The sequence below is a fragment of the Silene latifolia genome, chromosome 4 (genome assembly GCF_048544455.1).
Source record: "Silene latifolia isolate original U9 population chromosome 4, ASM4854445v1, whole genome shotgun sequence".
NCBI classification, from domain to species: Eukaryota; Viridiplantae; Streptophyta; class Magnoliopsida; order Caryophyllales; family Caryophyllaceae; genus Silene; species Silene latifolia.
This window is the reverse complement of record NC_133529.1, coordinates 31,663,788-31,686,130: the sequence shown is the minus strand read 5'-3', so window position 1 is coordinate 31,686,130 and position 22,343 is coordinate 31,663,788. Positions and strand designations below refer to the sequence as shown.

General features: G+C 37.7%; 1 non-coding gene across 1 annotated transcript; it reads right to left on the bottom strand.

The window, feature by feature from the left end:
• Window positions 1–20,575: 20,575 nt before the first annotated feature.
• Window positions 20,576–20,682, bottom strand: LOC141654333 (small nucleolar RNA R71). The gene has a single exon (XR_012547894.1). It is a non-coding gene; the product is annotated as a small nucleolar RNA R71 (small nucleolar RNA).
• Window positions 20,683–22,343: the final 1,661 nt, after the last annotated feature.

The window sequence follows — 22,343 nt, the reverse complement described above, 5'->3', positions numbered from 1 at the left end:
TGTTGTGCTTAGATCGGAAGGAGTCGAGTTGAAGGAAATATTCAGCCTTTATCGTGTACTCGATATTTCTCGGGGCCACTCGAGGAGTCAGAATCGAAATGCATGGCCATGCTCGGATACGGATTCGTTTTATCGCTTAAGTTACTCTCTAGTGGGAAACCACTCAAGATACGGATCGATTGTAAAATACGACCTTTGCGGATCCGGATCTGCAAATTGTTTTACATTGAGTGGGAGAAATTTTTAAATGAATATGAGAATCGGTTATCGCACATACACTTGTACGGACAAGTGGGAGTTTGTTGGAGCTTGTGTCCTCCAGTTAGTGCGGATAACGTCATTGCACATACACTTGTACGGACAAGTGGGAGCTTGTTGGGGTTGGTGTCCTTAACAATTAGTGCAAGGACTTATAAACCTCTAAAAGGATCAAAGGGCATACTTTTGGTATTATTATCGGTTGATCCACGTTTATCAATAACGGTTGGCTTGCTAGATAAGTTTGACGTTATTGTCATACGGATGGCGGTGATCAACCGGTCCCTAAAAGTCACACCTATAGGATACGTTTGAGAGATGTGACAAAGATGAAAATACAAATATGTAGATGCCAATTTTGACTAACCAGTTAGTCCGAGTTATTTGACTAGTAATTAGTCAAAATGTGATGTTGAGATATTATATTTAATACGGATTAAATATTATGGGCTAAGGCGAATTAAACAGTTAATTCGTAAATTAAATATAAACGATTATATTTAATTAATGTATATTGAATAAATTATACTATATCGTCTTTGTCGGACATGTATTAATAATTCAACTAACCCGTGTTATTAGTTGATATTTTAATAGCCGATAACCGATGACGATTTATAATGAAAATCGTGTCATATACATTTTAGCGGAATTGGTCGGACTACGAGTTGAAAGAAGGAGGAAGTGAAAGCCCACTCCCTCCCCTAGGCTCTCGGTTTGGCCGAACCAAACAAAAGGAGAGACTCCCTCTCCTTTTGACCTAAGCATTCATTTTACATGAAAATTAGGGTTTTGAAGAGCATTTTTCTCTGAAAAACCTCGATCTCACATCGAATAACCTCAAAATAGCTCTCTCGATATTGCAAGTCAATTAGAGAGCATTTCTAGCACAAGGGCATAGTCTCAGACGGTCTTGGGTGCAACGATTAGGAGGAAATCTCTGTTGATTTCTGTTCTTTACGCCGTGCATCAAAGGACCCGAGGTTGATTCTTAATCTTTATCGTTTTCTATTGTATTTCGTTTATGACCATATTTCACATGTTAAAATTTACGTTATAGTCCTAAATTTAAAGGGTCTTATACGGATATTACCCCACATATGTATGGTGGTTGTTTGCTCAATAAATATGCATAGCTAACCCTCTTTTGCCAAGACATAGGAGAGCCATGATTTTAAGGAAATTATGTTTAGGTGATTAGAGCTTGATGAGAATTAGATCTATGTTGTTAATCGTTGCATATAATTGTTCTTGTTTACTTGAGTCGACGCAATTAGACAATTAACCTCGGTACACCTTGACCTGGATCGGAAGATTGGAAAAGGTAAGATCTGCAGTGAACATTAGGGCATTCTAATGAGGGCGGAAGTTAAGATAGAATTGTCTTAGGGCGAATAGTGGACCGGAATGACCTTTTCACTACCTTGTAGATCGAATTTGCATTGACCTAAGACCCTAGACTACACTCCTTACGAATCATGGTGAACCGACTGTCTTAGCTATTTCTCTTACTTGGCTTTCATTAAATTCTCTCCTTTATTCCTCTTGCTTTATTTCTCTCTTTTGATCTCCTTAGATTAGAACAACCATTGAAAACCCCCAAGAAATAGTGACTCAAACGGACTTAGTTAAGCCGACATTTTCCCATCTCCCTGTGGAGATCGACCCTACTTGTCGCTGACTTCTGTTAGTAGTACTTAGGTATTTATTTTTGGTACTGAACGACGGTATCGAATTTGGCGCCGTTCCGGTGAGGTGGCGTAATTTTGTTGCTTATTTTAAGTTTGTCTCTCGTCTCAAAGAATTTCTTCCTTGAGACCGATCTCATATTCTTTCTAGTGCTTTATTAGTGTTGCAGGAAATCTGTTCTAGAAGAGAACATTGTCATATCTGCCCTTCTATAGACTCTACTTGCTGAGATGCCGAATATCGCCAGTCACTCCGAACCTACGGTGGATTCTCTGCCTAAAGGCTTCTTGCTTCCTACTACAGACGCAGGGACCTTTGGAATTCACCCATCTTATATACAGTTGGTTGAGAGAAATCTCTTCAAGGGATTACCTGGTGAAGATCCATGTAAGCATATAGAGTTGTTACAGAGTACTGTTCCACCATTCCTTTAGCTGCTGGGGTGACACGGGATAGGGTCAAGGGAGTTCTTTTCCCCTTTTCTTTGACTAATGATGTCAGGGAATGGTTGAGATATTTGGAGAGGGAAGTTGCTGATGTTACTGACTGGAGTTCCCTTGCTTTAGCCTTCTACAGACGGTATTTCCCACCACAGCGCACTAATGCGCTGAGAAGCCAAATAACTGCATTTGAGCAATTGCCTACTGAAGATCTGAATGGGGCTTAGACTAGGTTCAAGAAACTTGTTCGTTATGTGCCTCATCATGGCTTCAAACGTTGGTTCCTATATACCCAATTCTATAATGAGTTATATCCTGACCAGAGAGCCATACTGGACAACGCGGCCAAAGGGAGGTTCTAGAAAAACGTTAAAGATGATAAAGGATGGCATCTTATTGAAGAAATGGCCATTCACGTAGCTGAATATGAAAATCCTAGAGGAAGTATGCAAGAAAATGAATTTGTGGTAGCTTAATTGGGAAGCTCCAGTGGAAGGTTAAAAAATTCGGAGGTTTTACAAACTTCAGGTGTGCATGAACAAGTTTATGCAATAACTGAGCAAGAGGTAGTTTGTGGTAGATGCGGTATGGAGGGACACGACCCTATTATTAGTATGGCGGATGTGGAGCGGGTCCGTGCTTATAGAAAATTCAAGCAAGGAGTGTCGTTTTCCAAAATATATGAAGACTTGACCATGACAAGTGCCTCTAGTCCTTCCAAAACAATGCCACAACAAGTTGATTCACCCTCTACAATTGGAGAACTTGCAGAGCTGAAGTCCTTGGTGTTGAATTTAACACTTCAGCTTGAAAGGAAAACTGACAAAGATGACAACGCCATAAAAGAGCTGCTGGACCAAGTTGCGCGTCTCTCATCCGCCACCTCAATGTGACCCGATCAATGCCATAAATCTCCGAAGCGGTCTTACTTATGATGGACCGAAAATGCCGGAAGGTGATGATATAACTGCTTATAAGACCCCGGAAACTGTTTTGGAGGATTTAAGTAACGATGTCCCTGCTGAACATCGCCAGGTAGCTCGATCGAATGCTCATTCTTCTCGATCGAGTAATATTTCCTCAAAGGGTACTCGATCGAATACTCCCATTGTTCGATCGAGAGAAGCTCAAACTGACGAATTCGATCGAGGAGATTATTCTTCTCGATCGAGTAATTTGCCCAACAACAATGTTCGATCAAGTGATCCAGGCCCTCGATCGAAATGTGCTGAATTTGATGAACTCGATCGAGAGGTATGCATTCCTCAATCGAGTACTTTGCCTGAAGAAATTGTTCGATCGAGTGGTAACAATGCTCGATCGAATGTCTGTGCCAGCGGAAGTCCTATTTCAAAGGCTAATTCCGCTACCGTGTCATCTTCCCCTGCTGCGGAGATGTCACGTTCTGACAAAGGTAAAAGAAGGTCGCAGGCCTGCTTATTGCTACCGGAGCTCCTTATCCGGGACGTCTGAAGGATGCTAAGGTCGAGCGACAGTACGGTAAGTTCGTGGACGTGGTCAAGAATCTTCAGGTAACCGTCCCCTTTACTGAACTTATTACCCAGGTACCTACTTACGCAAAATTTATGAAAGACATTTTGACGCGTAAGAGAGAGCTTAGTGAATTCGAGACTGTTGCTTTTATGGAAGAGTCTTGTAATTTACTTCTCAATAAAGCTCCACCAAAAATGAAAGACCCGGGTAGTTTCTCTATTACCTGTACCATAGGAAACAAAGTGATAGATAAGGCTCTCTGTGATTTAGGAGCCAGTGTCAGTGTCATGCCTTTTTCTGTCTGCAAGAAACTTAATATGGGTCACCTTAAAATGACTAACATCACATTACAGATGGCTGATAGATCTGTTAGATGACCCTTGGGTATCTTAGAGGATGTGCCTGTTAAAGTAGGCAAGTTTTTTTATACCAGTGGACTTTATTGTTTTAGACATAGCTAAAGATACCCGGACCCCAATTATACTAGGAAGACCATTCTTATGTACAGTTGGGGCCATTATTGAGTCAAACAAGGGTGTTTGACTCTTACAGTGGGGGATGATGCGATCATTTTTAGTTTACCTGGCACACTTGCTCGCCCAATTATAGAGGATACTTGTTATTCAGTTGATATTGTTGATGAGTCTGTTTATGAGCTCTGATCGGATTCCTTTATAAAGAATCCACTAGAGGCTTTGATGCTTTTGGATGAGTGTGCAGATAACCCAGAGAACAATGACGCTGTGTTGGATTTGCTTGAAGCTGCATTAGATGAGCGTGAACTCACCGACGCTGAGGGAGAGAGAGTGGAACAAATGATAAATACTCTTTGCGCCATAGAGGTAAAGGTACCTGAGCGTAAGCCTCTTCCTTCTCATCTTAAATATGCAAATCAAATGATACAGAGCAATATCCAGTCATTGTTAGCGCTAAATTGGGTGATAATCAGCTGACCGCTGTGTTAGCTATTCTTAAGAAAAACAGGAAAGCCATGGGTTATTCATTGGATGACATTAAGGGCATCAGTCCTGATATTTGTATGCACATAATCGAACTTGAGGAAGACCACAAGCCTTGCGAGACGGTGGTCGGCGCCGATCAACCGTAAGATGCGGGGATGTTGTGATGGCTGAGGTAATGAAGCTGCTCAATGCAGGTATTATCTATTCTGTTGGTCATTCTAAGTGGGTGAGTCCAGTTCAGGTAGTTCCAAATAAAGGAGGGACTACTGTGGTCAATAATGATAAGAACGAATTGATACCTACTAGAGTAGTGACTGGTTGGCGGATGTGCATAGACTATAGACAGCTAAATGCCGCCACAAAGAAAGATCACTTTACCCTTCCTTTCATTGATCAGATGGTAGAAAGGTTAGCTTTTTATAATTTTTTCTGTTATCTAGATGGATAATCAGGGTTCTTTCAGATCCCTATTCATCCAGACGATCAGGAAAAGACTACTTTTACTTGCCCTCATGGTGTTTTTGTTTATCGCAGGATGCCTTTTGGTTTATGTAATGCCCCTGCCACCTTTCAAAGGTGCATGATGGGAATATTTTCAGAGTACATAGAGTCTATTATGGAAGTCTTTATGGACGATTTTAGTGTCTATGGAAGTGATTTTGCTAATTGTCTGTCTAACCTTGATAAAGTATTGCAGCGCTGCATTGAGGTTAATCTTGTGCTTAATTGGGATAAGTGTCACTTTATGGTCAACGAGGGAGTTATCTTAGGGCACTTAGTTTCTGACAGAGGCATTGAGGTTGATAAAGCAAAGGTGTAAGTGATTCAGCAATTGCCTCCTCCTGTTAATGTTAAAGGAGTGAGGAGTTTCCTTGGTCATGCCGGTTTTTATCGCCGGTTCATTAAGGATTTTTCAAAGATTGCTAAACCGCTTACACATCTATTGCTTAAGGATGCCCCCTTTGCATTTACTGATGAGTGTCTTTCTGCCTTTAACAGGTTGAAGCAGGCCTTGATTTCAGCACCGATTATACAGCCTCCCAACTGGGACTTGCTGTTTGAGATTATGTGTGATGCTAGTGATTATGCACTAGAAGCGGTGTTAGGCTAGAGGAAAGACAAAGCCTTGAATGCAATATACTATGCGAGCCGAACTCTGGATGAGGCTCAAGTGAAGTACACCACTACTGAGAAGGAACTGTTAGCTGTGGTTTATACGCTTGAGAAATTTCGTTCTTATTGGTTAGGGTCAGAAGTTACTGTATTTACTGACCATGCAGCGCTGAGACACCTTCTTGCTAAGAAGGAAACTAAACCACGATTGCTGAGGTGGATACTCCTTTTCCAGGAATTTGATTTACAGATCAAAGATAAGAAGGGTGCAGAGAACGTAGTAGCTGATCATCTGTCGCAACTATCGCAACAGGAGGGAGAGGACTTTTTACATATTGATGACTCTTTTCCCGATGAGTCCTTATTTGCTGTTTTGTCTTCTAATACTAACCATGATCCATGGTATGCATATTTGGCTAACTATGTTGTCAGTGGCGAGCTGCCACCTGACCTTTCTTATCAGCAGAAGAAGCATTTTCTCTATAACGTTAAGCAGTATTTCTGGGATGATCCTTATTTATTTAAGGAGTGTGAAGACGGTCTCTACAGACGGTGTATTCTGCAGTGGGAGACCATAGTAATCTTAGAGGGCTGTCATTCATCTTCTTATGGTGGTCACCACGGTCCGTCGTGCACCGTGGCTAAGGTACTTCAGTCTGGTTTTTACTGGCCTACTTTATTTGCCGATGCTAAAATGTTTGTTTTAGCTTGTGATGTTTGCCAAAGCTCTGGGAATATTTCTAAGAGACATGAGATGCCACAAAATGGTATCTTAGAGGTCGAGGTTTTTTATGTCTGGGGATTTGATTTCCAAGGACCCTTCCGTCTAGCAAAGGTAACAGGTATATTTTGGTAGCAGTAGATTATGTGTCTAAGGACTTGCTTGGAATGAGAGTAATTATTAAGGGGGTAATGAGAGCTAAAATAAGAAGAAATGGGAGGAGATTGGTGGTTTGTGGTGGTTGTGGAGGGTGGAAAGAGGAGATGAGGGAGGAATTATTACCTCCATATGGAGGTAATGCATTACTTGAGGAGGGAGGGGAGTAACAATTACTCCCTTAATGGAGGGACTATTACACTAAATTTCCCCATTTCTATTCATTTTTATCTCCAACTCTCATCCCTTCCCTCCATTTTTTAGTTCATTTTAGCTCTATTACTCCCTTAATTATTACTCCCATTCCAAGCAAGCCCTAAGTGGGTGGAAGCGATTGCTTCACCCAATTGTGATGCCAAGACTGTGATTAAAATGTTCAAAAAGATTATTTTTCCCCGATTTGATGTCTCTAGGGTCGTCATTAGTGATGGGGGAATGCATTTTAAAGAAAAGAAACTTACTTCTATATCTAAAGTCGGTGTCCAACACCGTCGCGGTTTGGGGTATCATCCCCAAACTAGTGGGCAAGTTGAGGTCTATAACAGGGAGATAAAAGAGATTTTGGCTAAGGTCGTTTCTAAATCACGGAAGAATTAGAGTCTAAAATTGGATGACACATTATGGGCTTATCGGACTGCATTTAAAACACCGATTGGTGCATCACTATATCGGTTGGTTTATGGGAAGTCCTGTCATTTACCTGTTGAGTTAGAGTGTAAGGCTTGGTGGGCGATACGTGAACTAAACTTTAATCCTAAGTTGTATGGTCAGAACCGTTTATTGCAGCTAGATGAACTGGAGGAGTTTAGGCTTAATTCCTATGATGATAGCTCACGCATCTACAAAGAGAAGACGAAGAGATGGCACGATCAACGGATCATACCCCGAGAATTTCATGTCGGGCAGAAAGTGTTGCTGTTTAATGCTCGACTGCGCTTGTTTCCTTGTAAGCTGAAATCCAGGTGGAGTGGCCCTTATACAGTGACTGGTGTCACTAAATTTGGGTCCGTTGAATTAGAAAGTTCTGAGGGCAACAGGTTCAAAGTCAATGGCCAATATGTGAAGCATTACCATGAAGCAAACGATGCAGATGGCAGAGTTGAAGTTCTGTACTTCGACAATCCTAATGCGCCAGCTACTTGAAGTCAAAAGGTCGTGCGGGACCTCTTAAACCTGCGCTATCCGGGAGGCAACCCGGCCTGTTTTTGTTGTAATTTTGTTTAAACTTGTTGCTTTAGTTTTTGTGTGCTTAGACTTTAGTTTTACGAACAAACACTGAACATGTACGTACTTTTGTTAGTCTCGTGGCTTCTTTTGATGCGCCTTGCAGGTTTCGCGCGTAAACCGTTCGATCGAGAGCTTTGTATGCTCGATCGAACACTTCTGCTGCTAATTCCCTACGATCGAACACTTGCTCTACTCGATCAAAGGCCTGCAAAATCCATCTTTTCGATCGAGACCCCCTTCTCCTTGATCGAGAGCTTCTGGCATCTAATCTACTCGATCGAACTCTTCGCTTTGTCGATCGAGTCCTGCTACTATATCTCGCATGTTGCGATATTGATGAGGTACTTATGGCCTCCCATGTTAAATGGTCGGCTTGGGGAGGTCTCTACTTCACGTCGTCTTGTAAGTTTTCTAAGCTCCGTTCTCCTTTTTTCTTCAGTTTGCATTTCTTTCCCTGTTTTTAGTACAATGAGGGCATTGTACGGTTTGGTTTGGGGAGGTATGCATCCATATTTGTGTCTGCATGTTGTTTTGTTGCATTTCAGTTTGCACGTTTATTTATCTTAGCATGCATTGCTGTTTTAATTTAAAAATTCCATCAAACTTAAAAAAAATCATGTTTATTTCTGCATTTAGGTTGAGTCAGAACGTTGAACTTTTATGCTACTTTGAGTTCTTTTTACCCTTACCTTGCACATTCTTAACATTCTGTTGGCATGGTAATGTGCATAATCTACGAGTTTTTGTTTCAATCTTATCTGAACGAATAGACTTTACTCTTATATTGGCAAGCTACATTTACATTCTAAGGTTTAGAGCTTGATAAACTGGTGACATCCATGACCAGTTTCATATAGGATGTGAGTAGTACTCTCTATAGGGCATGTAACATCAATTTGCATAAACATGAATTCAATCTACTTAGTACCTATATGCATTCGGTCTGTAGTTGGTGACACATGTTAGGAGAGGCAATTCCCTTTATTTCATTCCACCTATGAGCTCCACATAGCCAAATTGCCTGTTTTGTCCCATATAGCTACAATCTATAATTCTGTCTACCCTAGCCGAGCTAGTAATAGTAGCTGTTGGGAATGTTTCATTGCAATATGGTTATATATCTGGTATGAGAAGTTGGTGGAAATGTCGAAGGGAATGAAAAAAGGAAAGAAAAAGTTATGAATAAAAATGAAAAAAAGATTATGGAAAATCATGAGCCAAAAAAAATATATTATGTTGTGATTTTCGCTCTCATGCTATATTTGTATCATTTGGGGAGTTAATGATTTTATGGCGATTAGTGAGTTGTGTGCTACAATTTAGCACTGTTTTGCATTGCTATACTCAGTATGAAGTCGGGAAGTTTCAAAATTTGGATCCGTTGTTGCAAGCTTGGCTATTAACTCCATATCTCCAAATTCATTTTAGCCCCTTCTTACCCATTACCTCACTTACCCAAATTTAAGTCCTCGGCGTGTGTCTTGGTCATTAGTTGGTTGGAATGCATATATACGACTGTAGAGACTTTGTTCATCTTAGACTGCATGCATGTTCTTATAGGTCGAGTTAGGTGAGTGTCTTTACTTCTTTCTATATCTTACTTATATACTCACCATGTGCCTAATTTGAGTGATGAGCGACCCGTGAGAGTCCGATATTCATGAGTCTTGCAAGGTCGACGGTTCAGTATTTCGAGACATTGATTTAACTCGTTTGCACTTGCTTATTGCCGCTTTGTTAGTTGTTGCATTAAATTGGTTTGGGTGGATAATTTGTAGCTGATGAGTTGGTCCTGTTCCGTTAGTTGTCTTTAGTTGCATTCATAGTTTGCTTGAGGACAAGCAAAGGTTTGGTTTGGGGAGATTTGATGCGTGTATTTTATATAAGGTTTTTACCTCATTTTTACACGCATTTCTTTGTTATTTACGTGGCATCTAGCTACAAATGCCCCCGAATAGTTTATTTTGGTTTGTCTTGTGTAAATTGTAGGTATGAACCAGAAAGGAGCGAAATCGAGCCTGAACTTGTCCTATTCTCATGCATTTTGGAGAACGAGGAATCGGAGCTTGGAATCTGTCACTTAGAGATACGTGAAGTGGCCTCGGAAGGTGTCAAGGAGTTCACCCATGCTTATATAGCTCGATCGACCCATTTTGCTGCTCATAGTGGTCGATCGAATGCTTTATCCTCCAAGAATTACTCGATCGAGCTCTGCTTTTACTCGATCGAGATAGCTACCCTCTGAAGTCTTCGATCGAACGCTCTGTTTACTCGATCGAATGGTTTGTCAAGTTTTTCTCTCGATCGAGTGGTTTCATTTCACTCGATCGAGAGCCTAGGTGTTTTATGCAGATCTTGAGTTAATTTTCGAGATTTCCTTTGGTAATTAGGATAAATAAGTATGACGGCAGTCAAAATAGAGGGCTCTTCTCTTCTCCTCTCTTCTTCGACTCTCTCTATGACTCTCTTAGAACTTTGCACTTGGAACCCTAATCTTGGATTATTTTCCTCCTTGTAATCGATATTCTTTACTCTATTTTTGATCTTTAATTAATTGCTTTGTTCTATTGCCTTCTTCCCATTAATCTCTCTTGTTGTTATTCTCTTTTTGATACTTTTATTATGTTTAATTTCTATAGTTTATGTATGGTGATTGTTTGCTCAATAATTATGCATAGCTAATCCTCTTTTGCTAAGACATAGGGGAGCCATGATTTTAAGGAAATTATGTTTAGGTGATTAGAGCTTGATGAGAATTAGATCTATGTTGTTAATCGTTGCATGTAATTGTTCTTGTTTACTTGAGTCGACGCAATTAGACAATTAACCTTGGTACACCTTGACCTGGATCGGAAGATTGGAAAAGGTAAGACCTGCAGTGAACATTAGGGCATTCTAATGAGGGCGGATGTTAAGTTAGAATTGTCTTAGGGCGAATAGCGGACCGGAAGGACCTTTTCACTACCCTGTAGATCGAATTTGCATTGAACTAAGACCCTAGACTACACTCCTTACGAATCATGGTGAACCGACTGTCTTAGTTGTTTCTCTTACTTGGCTTTCATTAAATTCTCTCCTTTATTCCTCTTGCTTTATTTCTCTCTTTTGATCTCCTTAGATTAGAACAACCATTGAAAACCCCCAAGAAATAGTGACTCGGACGGACTTAGTTAAGCCGACATTTTCCCATCTCTCTGTGGAGATCGATCCTACTTACGCTGACTTCTGTTAGTAGTACTTAGCTATTTATTTTTGGTACTGAACGACGGTATCAGAAGACAAAGAGTTACCTTAATTGTAGAAATAAAGAGTATTAACTCTTAAAATTTTAATGCCTAATTAATATGTGCATTTGTTTTTTTATAAGGGATAGGGAGTGGAATAGTCATGAAATTTTTGTAGTAAAAAAAGAATTAAAGCCGTTAATGAAAGAGATCGCTCCATAATATTGAAAGGGAGACAAAGAGCATACCTTAATTGTAAAAATAAAGAGTATTAACTCTAACTTTTTAATGCCTAATTAATATGAGTATTTTTTTAGGGATAAAGAGTGGAATAGTTATGAAACTTTTGTAGTAAAAAGAGAATTAAAGTTCTTAATGGGAGAGATAATTCCAAAATATGCTTTAGATGACTTTTGTACGAATTATATAATGTTGTCATGTGACACTCAATGTTAACCTTTTTATATTCTTGTATAGATTATGGCGGCATAATCAATACTACTTTTATGTCTCAAGTCCCTAACTCTTCAAATTTCTAGCTAATTATCGATAATTGATTCATTTTCCCAAAACATTAAACGCATTGTCCACAAATTTGATAGTGAAATAATTGGCGGAGTTAAAGCATGGTCTAAACAAAGAATTATATATACGATAACATAAAAATGCTAGATTGAGTAGTTAATAGAACGATAAATGGCGGAATAAAATTACATGGTAGATTTAAAAAAAAAAACAAATTAAAAATAGATCACGAAAAGACAAAGTAGTAATCACCCATCTTATATAAACTTTCATCTCCCTAGCATTACTTCACTCCATAATCACAATATTTATCTCTCTTTAACGCAAAACTTTCATATTCTACAATTATGAAAATTCAACAAATTTTATGTATAAAAGGAGATCAATTGATAATAACTCTAACATATTTTTAGAAAAAAAGAAAAATTTGATCGTTAAGTTTCTCTATTTTATTATTTACTCCATTTTTATTATTAGAATATTTTCATTTATATATTCTATTAGATTTTTCAACGCTTTCCGTTGAAGAGATAAGAGGAAGAATAGAAGAATATGACAAGTATTTGGGCGAAAGTAGCAAATTGCCCCCATATGTTTGTTATTAAGTGTAATTTACCCCCATAACTTTTAACATGTGCAACTCAGCCCCATATGTTTTAGTTTATGTGCAAATCAACCTTATTCTAATTTTCCGACATACTTACACTCGTTATACCTGCCAACCTTATGACGGAAAATATAATAAAATAAAACTAAAATCATTAATAAATAAAAATAAACATTAATATAATAAAATCTCACCTAACTCCATTTTTCCTCCACTGATGTTGCTCAATTTTTCTCATTAACTCCATTTTCGACTCTCTCTCCTATAAAACTAGAGCATGTACCACGATCCAACATTCATCTATAGTTAGTCTTTTTTTTTGCATTTGCATAAAATTATTTATGTAATCATTTCTTAGTTCTTAATAATTGTTCATATTACTCTTTTGAGAAGATGATGTTTTTCCTGATTTCTCATTTCCTCTTAATTGTATAATTATTTGTTACATATATTCCTCAAATTTTCCCATAATTAATCAAGGTTTATTAATTATTCAATGTTATATATTGCAGATAATAGAGATTAGTAGAAGATTATACAAACTTACCTGATTGTGAAGTAGTAGGCATTGTTGGCTTTCACAAGAACATTGATTGAGTTCTACGAAGAAGAAGACAAAGAAGCACAAAGGAAGAGAACTAACTACTGATGTATAATAAGAGAAATAACTTTTTTTTTTTATTTTCTAAGTTAAAGATTTTATTTTATTTTATTTTATTAGATTTTCCGTCATGAGGTTGACAGGTTTTCCGAGTGTAAGTATGTCGGAAAATTAGAATAGGGTTGATTTGCACATAAACTAAAACTTATGGGACTGATTTGCACATGTTAAAAGTTATGGGGGTAAATTGCACTTAACAACAAATATATGGGGCAATTTGCTACTTTCGCCCAAGTATTTGTATTGTATAGTTCGTTCTTGACGTTGTTGAATGTTTATGAAGTCATTTGATATCGTCGATGATCGAATATGACTATCTATTATGGTGGAGGGAGGTCAAGTTTCGGTGAATAAATTACTTTAGTATCTTAACCAAACTATAATCTTAGGTTTTTAGTCTCACATCTTTAATATTGATAGAATACTTTTGTAAAAATTTTAATGTATCCATAATTGATAATGTGTAGTAATTTTACTTTTTCAAAACATACACTTCATGTTAACCATCAACTCTATGAATACTTATTACTAGCATGGCCCTAAACTTGTAGTTCATCATTTTTTTGTTAAGTAGTTAACAGAACGTGACGTGCCTGATTTTCTTTTGAATTTTTCTACATGATAACCCTGTGTTTTAAAAAAAAGTTGCACAATAACATTATTTTTCTATAAAACACGCACATTTAATAATATACTCATTCAATTAATAATTTTTCTCTCATTTTCACTCGATTACACTAAAACATGTCAAATCTCACTCATTGGATGACCGGAACACGTTACACCTCCTTCATTTTGCTCCTATGGGGATTTTTTACCTTTGAATTTTAGAGTGTTCAGAATGTTTTTAAGCGTGCATCTTTTGTACAAAAATAGGGTTATCGTGTAATTTATTTTAAAACACAGGCATGAAGAAAAACTTAAAATTAAATCAACCGCGCCACTTTTAGTTAGCTACTTTAAGAAAAATTGATGGTCAGGGTCATGTTAATAAGTATTACGAGTAATAGACTAGAGGGTTACCATGTGTGTGTTTTGAAAAAGTAAGGTGACCATGTAGAATCTGCCAAAATACGGAATTACCATGTAGAAAAACCCTTTAATTTTGCACTATTTTATAGGAAAACTTAAAGTAGGTGGGTCATCCTATAAATTGTCCAAAAGGGGAAACGGGTGAGTTTGGATTAATCAAAAGTAAGGGCACTTTAGTCATTTACAAGCTCATAACTTGTCCAAAAATAAATATGTAAACAATTAAATGGAACGGCCCAAAATGCAATATGTAAACACTCAATGAATAGAGGAAGTTGTACATTGTACCGCTAAGTTTTTCAATTTTCTAAACTGTACCCCCGCATTTTTGAAATTATAAGTTGAACCTCTGGATTTTATATATACTAAGTCTACACCATGACCTTCTTGATCATTTTCGTTAACTTATCCCTCAACTCTCCCAATAATTAATTAATCTCACTAACAAAACATACAACCTTTGTTATCATTTTATGTTTTATGAAATAAGTTGGTAATAAAGGTGATTTGTGGTGATTCGCGTAAAAGAAGATGGTTTGATATTCTTGAGTGAAATTTGAGGTTAAAAGTCGTTTGGTTACCGCTTGAAAAACAGATAAATTAGAAATTATCACAATTTTAAAAAGGATCATGAGTCGGTTAACCATGAATAATTCTATAAACAACTACTGGAAGTCATTCTCTCTTTGATTGTTAACAACATGACTGTTATTTGATTGCATGAGAAGGGGCGAGACCGTCTAATTTTTCTTCATTACTTTCCGTATTTGATACAATATATATCCGATTTATGGGGTCTCCCTTGCTCCGAGATTGCGGTGTTAGAAAATCGAATTCTAGACCTTTTTCCAGATGACTCATTCGGCTTCGCCGCTAGATCATGAACCAATAGACACTCTTGGAGGGAAATGAGGAACTCTTTTCAGGAATGGGGTTAAAAAAGGGTTACGGTGGTAGTGCGAAAGTCATGATGATTAATGCATGATGATCTTGATAAAATAAAGTGGAAATGAAGCAATTAATAAATGTTGGAAATATGAAGAGAAAGATTAAAGATAAAAACTGTAGTAATTTAATACGTTGAGAGAAAAACGGAACAGAAGTATCACATATTGTGGCATTGATATAAATTGATAGTAGGATAGTAATATGTATAAGGCCACAATTGGTAAATAATGGAATCAGTTTGTCGGAGACTTGGTGATAACAGACGCTTTGAGGGCGGTTTTTATCTTTTGCCTTTTAAAAAAGCTAGGTTGTTTGTTGCCATATTTTCTTTTGGAGAATGTAAGAATTGGAACTTATTAGGAACTTTTCAATGTCTACATAATGTGGGAAGTAGCTTAACTACTCCCCCTTGATCTTTAGAGATTCCTGTGAAACTTAATTCCTGCATGGGCAATGTAATACCCCGTTATTTGATAAGTGTTTATAAGAATTATTTATGTAATTCAAATAATTAAATAATAGTAATAGTAAGAATAATAATAATAATAGTGAGAAATGGCAATAATAATTATAACAATAATAATCTTAATAATAATAGTGATACGGTAATAATAAAATTAGTAAAGGTAGTATGTGGTAATCCTACTTATGGTAAGACTAATATTATAAGTAATAGTAATAATAAAATAATTTATAATAGTAATAATAATTGTATAATAGTATTAAGGTAATAAGTTTCTTAATTTGTATCCTATACAAACAATACCTAGCCTATAAATATAAAGGAAATCTGAAAAGTAATTCATAAAAATAGAAGAAGGAGATTTAAGAGACGGAAGGAGCAATTAGCGATAAAAGGTAAGTGACACGGCTGTTGCAACCCTATCAAAAATAAACCAAACGGCTCAACTAATATAGCAGAGGTAAGTCGGGTATCGTATCCACAGGGAGGCTATTGTATCTACTTGTCTACCTAGTCCGTCACGGTAACAATTGGGGTGTTTGAATTTGATGTCTAAACTACTAACAGAAATAAAAAGCAAGAAGAGGAGAACAATAAAAGCAATAAAATAAATGAGATGTGATCAAATAAAGAGAGAAATGCTAAGATGTCGGTTCACCATGATAATTAGCCAATTCGATCATAACAAGATTAGTCGGTCTAATGTGAGAAGGGTAAAGGAAAGGTCCTCTCGCTCCACTTTCTGCCCTAAAATACTACTAACTTAGCTCTCTCCCTCATTAGTGTAGTCTATTATTCATAACAGGTCTATTCATTCCAATCTCTCGATCTAGGCCTGAATTTAACCGGATTAACTAGTTTAGAAGCGTGCACTCAACTAAACGATTACTATTAAATTGTTATAAAACAACTCTCACAGTCAAACCATCTAATCTAATTACAACATCATCGGTTCACTATCATGGCTCCCCTAATCCTAACATAAAAGGAATTAGCTACTCATGTTTATGATGAAACAAGCAACAATAATGGATGAATTAAAAGAAGACATAATATAAGGTAGATGATTAATAAGAGATAACATAAACTAATAATAATGCTAATTAAGACAGAAATTAAGAACAAGAGTTAAAGGGATGCAAAGAAGATTAAATTGAATAAGAGAGAGAAAGATTACAAAGTATTGAGATCCGACAATAAGAACGAAAGCAACGTAGCAAGGGGCAAGAAATTGTCTACTGAATTATTAGGAGGAAAGTATCCGATTAAGAAGTGTGTTTAGACCTAATGACCTCTTCTCTTTATATAGAGAAGATATTTTTATTAACCTAAACATAACTTAAGATATTAAATCCTACGACTAATGACAGAAGCTCTCGATCGAGTACAATAGAACCTCTCGATCGAGTAACTTCCCAGCAAAATCCCTCGATCGAATAGAAGATCTCTTCGATCGAGTAACCTCAAAATACTACCTTTCGATCGAGTACAGCAGGGACTCGATCGAGCATCATTGACCTCCATATTCACTCGATCGAACAGAAAAGGCTTCGATCGAGTACTTAGCCACTGAAACAGCTCGTTTCTTCGTTGGTTAGCTTTCGAGACCACTTCACATTTCCCGAGGCATAGTAATTCCGCTTCAATTCTTCCATCTCCAAAAATGCATGCTAAGGGGACTGAAAAAGGCACGATCCCACTACTTTCGGGTCCATTCCTGCAAATAGAACAAACCAAACCAAAGTAGCCTATTCGGGGCATTTCTCAGTATAAAACTACGAGACTTACACGGAAATGCATGCATAAAAGGCCAAAAAGGACTATGTAAAATGCACGTATCAGTAAGATCGTCGTAATTTATGTTTATATCGTTTTAATTAATTAATTTATCACACCTTGACACACACCGTTGACTTTATTAGTTTCCTTTGACCACCGTGATTCTAGTAAGGTTGTATGTGACCGTCGTTGACCACCGTGGGTGGCGGTTTGGGCGTCTAAAAGGGTGGCTGTCGTGGGTATTTAAGACGGGTTTTAACCCATGTATACACGACGACTTGACCTGGGACTTGGGTGGTTAGTCTTGTCGGTGGTGGGCGGTCCTAGTGGTGGTGTCGGGGTGGTTGCAGGTGGTGGATGGTGCGGTGGTGTCGAGATAGTGGTTGTTGTGTAGTGTTGTAGTTGGTTTGAGTCGTGGGTTGTTTATTGTAACACCTCCACATACCAAGGCGCCTTACCAAGGACCACCCTAGCATGAGAGACTATTACCATCTCGGTTGCCCGAGGATAGTATATCAAAAGAAACCATTCCACAACATTTATTAAAGTGTATAAGTTAAAGTTTACATAGTTCCAAAAACCAAACCAAAGAAATGTTTACTACTACTCAAAACAACTGAAAGCTAAACAGCTAATCTCATAACAGCGGAAGCTAGACTTGAAGTGATGACTCCCCATCTCGTCCCGATAGCCAAAGACCATCATCACCTGTCACAATCTGCTCACCATCCTCGAATGGATCACCACCGATTTTATAAAACAACAACGGGGTCAGTTCATGATGTGACCATAATTTGAGCATATTTAGTCCCCGAATTAGCCTTGTTCCCATGCTTTTTAGTGCATATTTGGTTCATTTATTGTCTTTAGTCCTTTGTTTTGCATATTCTTTGAGGTTTTGATCCCTTGGTAGGAAAGAAGTGAAAACCTTGCATTTTCATGGCAAAATGGAGCTAAATTGATTGAATTCAATGACCAAGCATCAAAGAGAAGACAAGAATAGAAGGCATTTGTACATACTATAGTAGATGGGCAATGATGAGAAAAGATCCTTGCATCCCCGAGGAAATCCTCAAGGATTTTATGAAGAGAAAGGAAGAAAAGAAGAAAGGAAGAAGCTGAAGAGGATCCGAGCGGATTGCCCACAATCCGCCCGTCCAGCACAAGCAATCCGAGCGTCTTCCTCAGCTGGACGCTCGTCCAGAACCACCACAATCCGCCCGTCCACCCCAAGAATCCGCTCGTCCAAAAGACCCACAATCCGCCCGTCCCGTGCCCTGGACGCTCGGATTGTGTGACAGCTAATCCGTCTTCTACTTGTTCAATGAAGGATGCGCATATTTTTCAAGGACCGGCGAAAAGGAGACCGGAGTCTCTCTTGAGACCGGCGATTCCTCAAGGACTTAATCGTCATTTAAGCCCTTAGTAAACCCTAATTTATGTACCTAATCCCCACTATAAATACCTCATTAGTCTAATTAGGTTACAAAGGTTCTTCTTAGCAATCTCTAGTGTAGTTTATATCAATAAAATCTCTCTTTAATCTTGTAATCAACATTTAATCAAGTTTTAATACAAATCTCATTTCCTTAATCTCTCTCTTGTTCATCTTTCATTTTGGGTAATTGAAGATTATTCGGGTTATTATTGGGAGATTGACAACCTTCCAATCAATCATCAAGTACTTCTATTATTCTTTGCTTTATTATTGGAATCATTAGTAGGTATAATTCTCTTAATCCCTTTTTAATTATTGTTAATTATCTTCATTTATTCATCATGTTTTACTTTGTTGGTATGATTGACAACCTTGCTAGCATGTTCAACATGATAATGAGTGAGTAGTTTCCTTAGCTAGGGTTAATGGGTAATTAGGGGAAACCAACCTGGGGGATGATTCATGCTTAAATTAATATGTTTTCATAGTTTATTTGCTTGCTTGTTGTGATCTCAACTTATGCACATGTTATGTTTGATGAAATGCGAGCCTATGAATCCTTGCATTTTTTACCCATCACCTATCTTTTCAATGAGACTTGTAAGACATAAACCAACTCGAGTCTCATTAGACCATGCATATAGTTGAGTAGGGAAGATTAAGTCGACTTGTAGGTGTTGTACAATCTAATCGATTCGGCTCCGGGACCCAAACTTTCCTAGGATTGTAAGATATAAACCAACTCGATCCATCACAACAATAATTGCTTGCTTATAATTTGAGAATATGTTTGTATGATCAATTCCCATGAATCCCCTATGACCCCATGACACCATAGTGCCTTTTATCAATTGTTTACATCCCTTTTTAATCATCTTGCTTGTTTACTTTTATTGCCATTTAGTTTAGTGATCTTCTACTTCAAACCCCAAATTGTGACACCCCTAGACACCACTAGTTGCAATTGAAAATCTCATCTCAATTCCCGTCCCTTGGGATCCGACCTTTACTTGCCTTTTTACTAATTGTAGAGTTGTTTATGGAGTTATAAATTGTGTTTTGGTCTAGGTGCTCCTAATGACAAGTACCGAAAACTAAACCTCCAAGTGAGTCCGACCAAAAAATGGCGCCGTTGCCGGGGACGGTGTTAACTTGATTTAGATTTTCTTAGATTGTTATTAGTTGTGTCTTTCTTTGCCTTGGGGAAGTAAAGCTCCTCAAGGTTTGTTCTAATTATTTTCGAGTTGTTTGATATTTTGGATATCTAGAAGATCACAAGGTAACTTGTTACCCTTTGATCACGAAATTGAAAGGACTTTGACAAACAATAGAAGACTTGCTAGGAGAACTTTGAGAGGTATTGGTGAGGTTGTAGATATTCAACCCAACGCTATTGAGTTCGTCAACCCTTTTGCAAGAGAAGGTGAGGAGAACCCAACACAAAATCCAACACAAAATCAACCCACAATGCCTAAATTTTCATCACATTCCGTACCAACCGAGGAGAACCTACCCAATGGTACTCACACACCACAACACTTAACCGGAAATTTTATTGCCAAATCCACATTTATCCAATTAGTCGTCAGAAGCCAATTTGGGGGGATGCCTAGTGAATACCCTCACTCTCACATGGAGACTCTTTGTGACTATTGTGATGCGATTTCTCAAACCGGTGTAACTCAAGACCAAATTCGATGGGTCTTATTTCCTTTTTCTCTAATTGGCACCGCAAAACAATGGTTGAAAGGCCTTGATAAGGCTACTCTCGGAATTGACTCTTGGAAGAAATTGGCTCTAACTTTCTACAAAAATTTTACCCACCGGAAAAGACTAACATGCTAAGAGCTCAAATTACGGACTTTAAGCAAAGAGATGAAGAATCCTTGTATGAAGCTTGGGAGCGATTCAAGGGAATTTGTCGCTCAAGTCCTCATCATGGACTTAGCGAGTGGTTCTTGGTACAACAATTTTGGAATGGTCTTTATGAAGACTCAAGAAACATTCTCAACATGGGATCAAATGGTATGTTCACCGAAGTTGACGACAATCAAACTTGGAACAATACTCAAAAAGATATTAAGAGAAGTTTAGCTTATTCTACAATGTCTCAATTGGGTTATATGATGTTAGCCCTAGGTATGGGTTCTTATCGAGCTGCTTTATTTCATTTGATTACTCATGCTTATTCAAAAGCTTTATTGTTTTTAGGATCCGGATCCCTTATTCATTCAATGGAAACGCTTGTTGGATATTCTCCAGATAAAAATTAGAATATGGTTCTTATGGGAGGATTAACAAAACATGTTCCAATTACAAAAACTGCTTTTTTAATAGGTACGCTTTCTCTTTGTGGTATTCCGCCTCTTGCTTGTTTTTGGTCCAAGGATGAAATTCTTAATGATAGTTGGTTGTATTCGCCAATTTTTGCAATAATAGCTTATTTCACAGCCGGATTAACCGCTTTTTATATGTTTCGAATCTATTTTCTTACGTTTGACGGGCATTTAAACCTTTATTGTAAAAATTATAGTGGAAAAAAAAAACATTTCCCTCTATTCAATGTCTCTGTGGGGTAAAGACGGATTGAAAAAAATTAATAAAAATTTATCTTTAGTTACCTTATTAACAAGGAATGCTAATCGAGCAGAGGCTTCTGTTTTTAGGAAAAAACCATATAAAATTTACAGAATTTTTTTTAAAATAATTCGATCTTTTATTAGTATTACTGAAAAAAAAAATTCTGCATAGAGGAAATGGCGGTCCATAATTCACAATATAGTAGACCTCGCAAGGCTACTAGAGGAGTAAAGCATGAAGTGGACTCTATTACTCAATTGGGTGCTCAACTTAGTGCTCACATTGATACCATCAACTTGAAGTTCGAAAAAGTTATGGCTAGACTTGAAGAAGCCTCAAAATCACCAAAACAACATGTTAATGCCATGACGGCATCTTCATCAATCTCAAGTGGGATATGTGAGAATTGTGGAACTTTGGGACATGACCAAAGTGAATGTAGGGGAACAAATGAACAAGTGAATGCTTTTCAATTATACAAGAGTGGTACCCTTTATTCAAATTATTACAATGAAAATACCAAATTCCACCCAAATCTCTCATACAAAAGCCAAAATGTTCAAAACCCTCAACCAACATACACCCCACCTCCCATGAGAAACCAAAATCAAAGACCCTTTTTCTAACCAAAACCAAGGTTACCAAAAATAAACTCCATAAAATCAACAAAATGACCAAGGTTTTGATGTTCAAAAAGCGGTCCTCCAAATGCAAAAGAATCAACAAGAGTTTTTCACTCAAATGCAAAAGGATAGTCAAGCAAAGGAAATCACCATCAACAACATCTTAGCCCACACCAAAATGTTGGAAACCCAATTGACTCAACTAACATATTCAAGCTCACAAAGACAAAAGGGGCAATTACCACCTCAAAGTAATCCCCCGAGACATGAAACAGTTAGTGCCATTCACTTGAGGAGTGGTACGAGGTATGAAGCACCGAAGAAGCAAGTTAAGGATGAAGTTGTGGAAGCTAGTGACAAAGAAGAAGTTGTGCAAAACTCCAAGGATGGAGAACCATCAAAG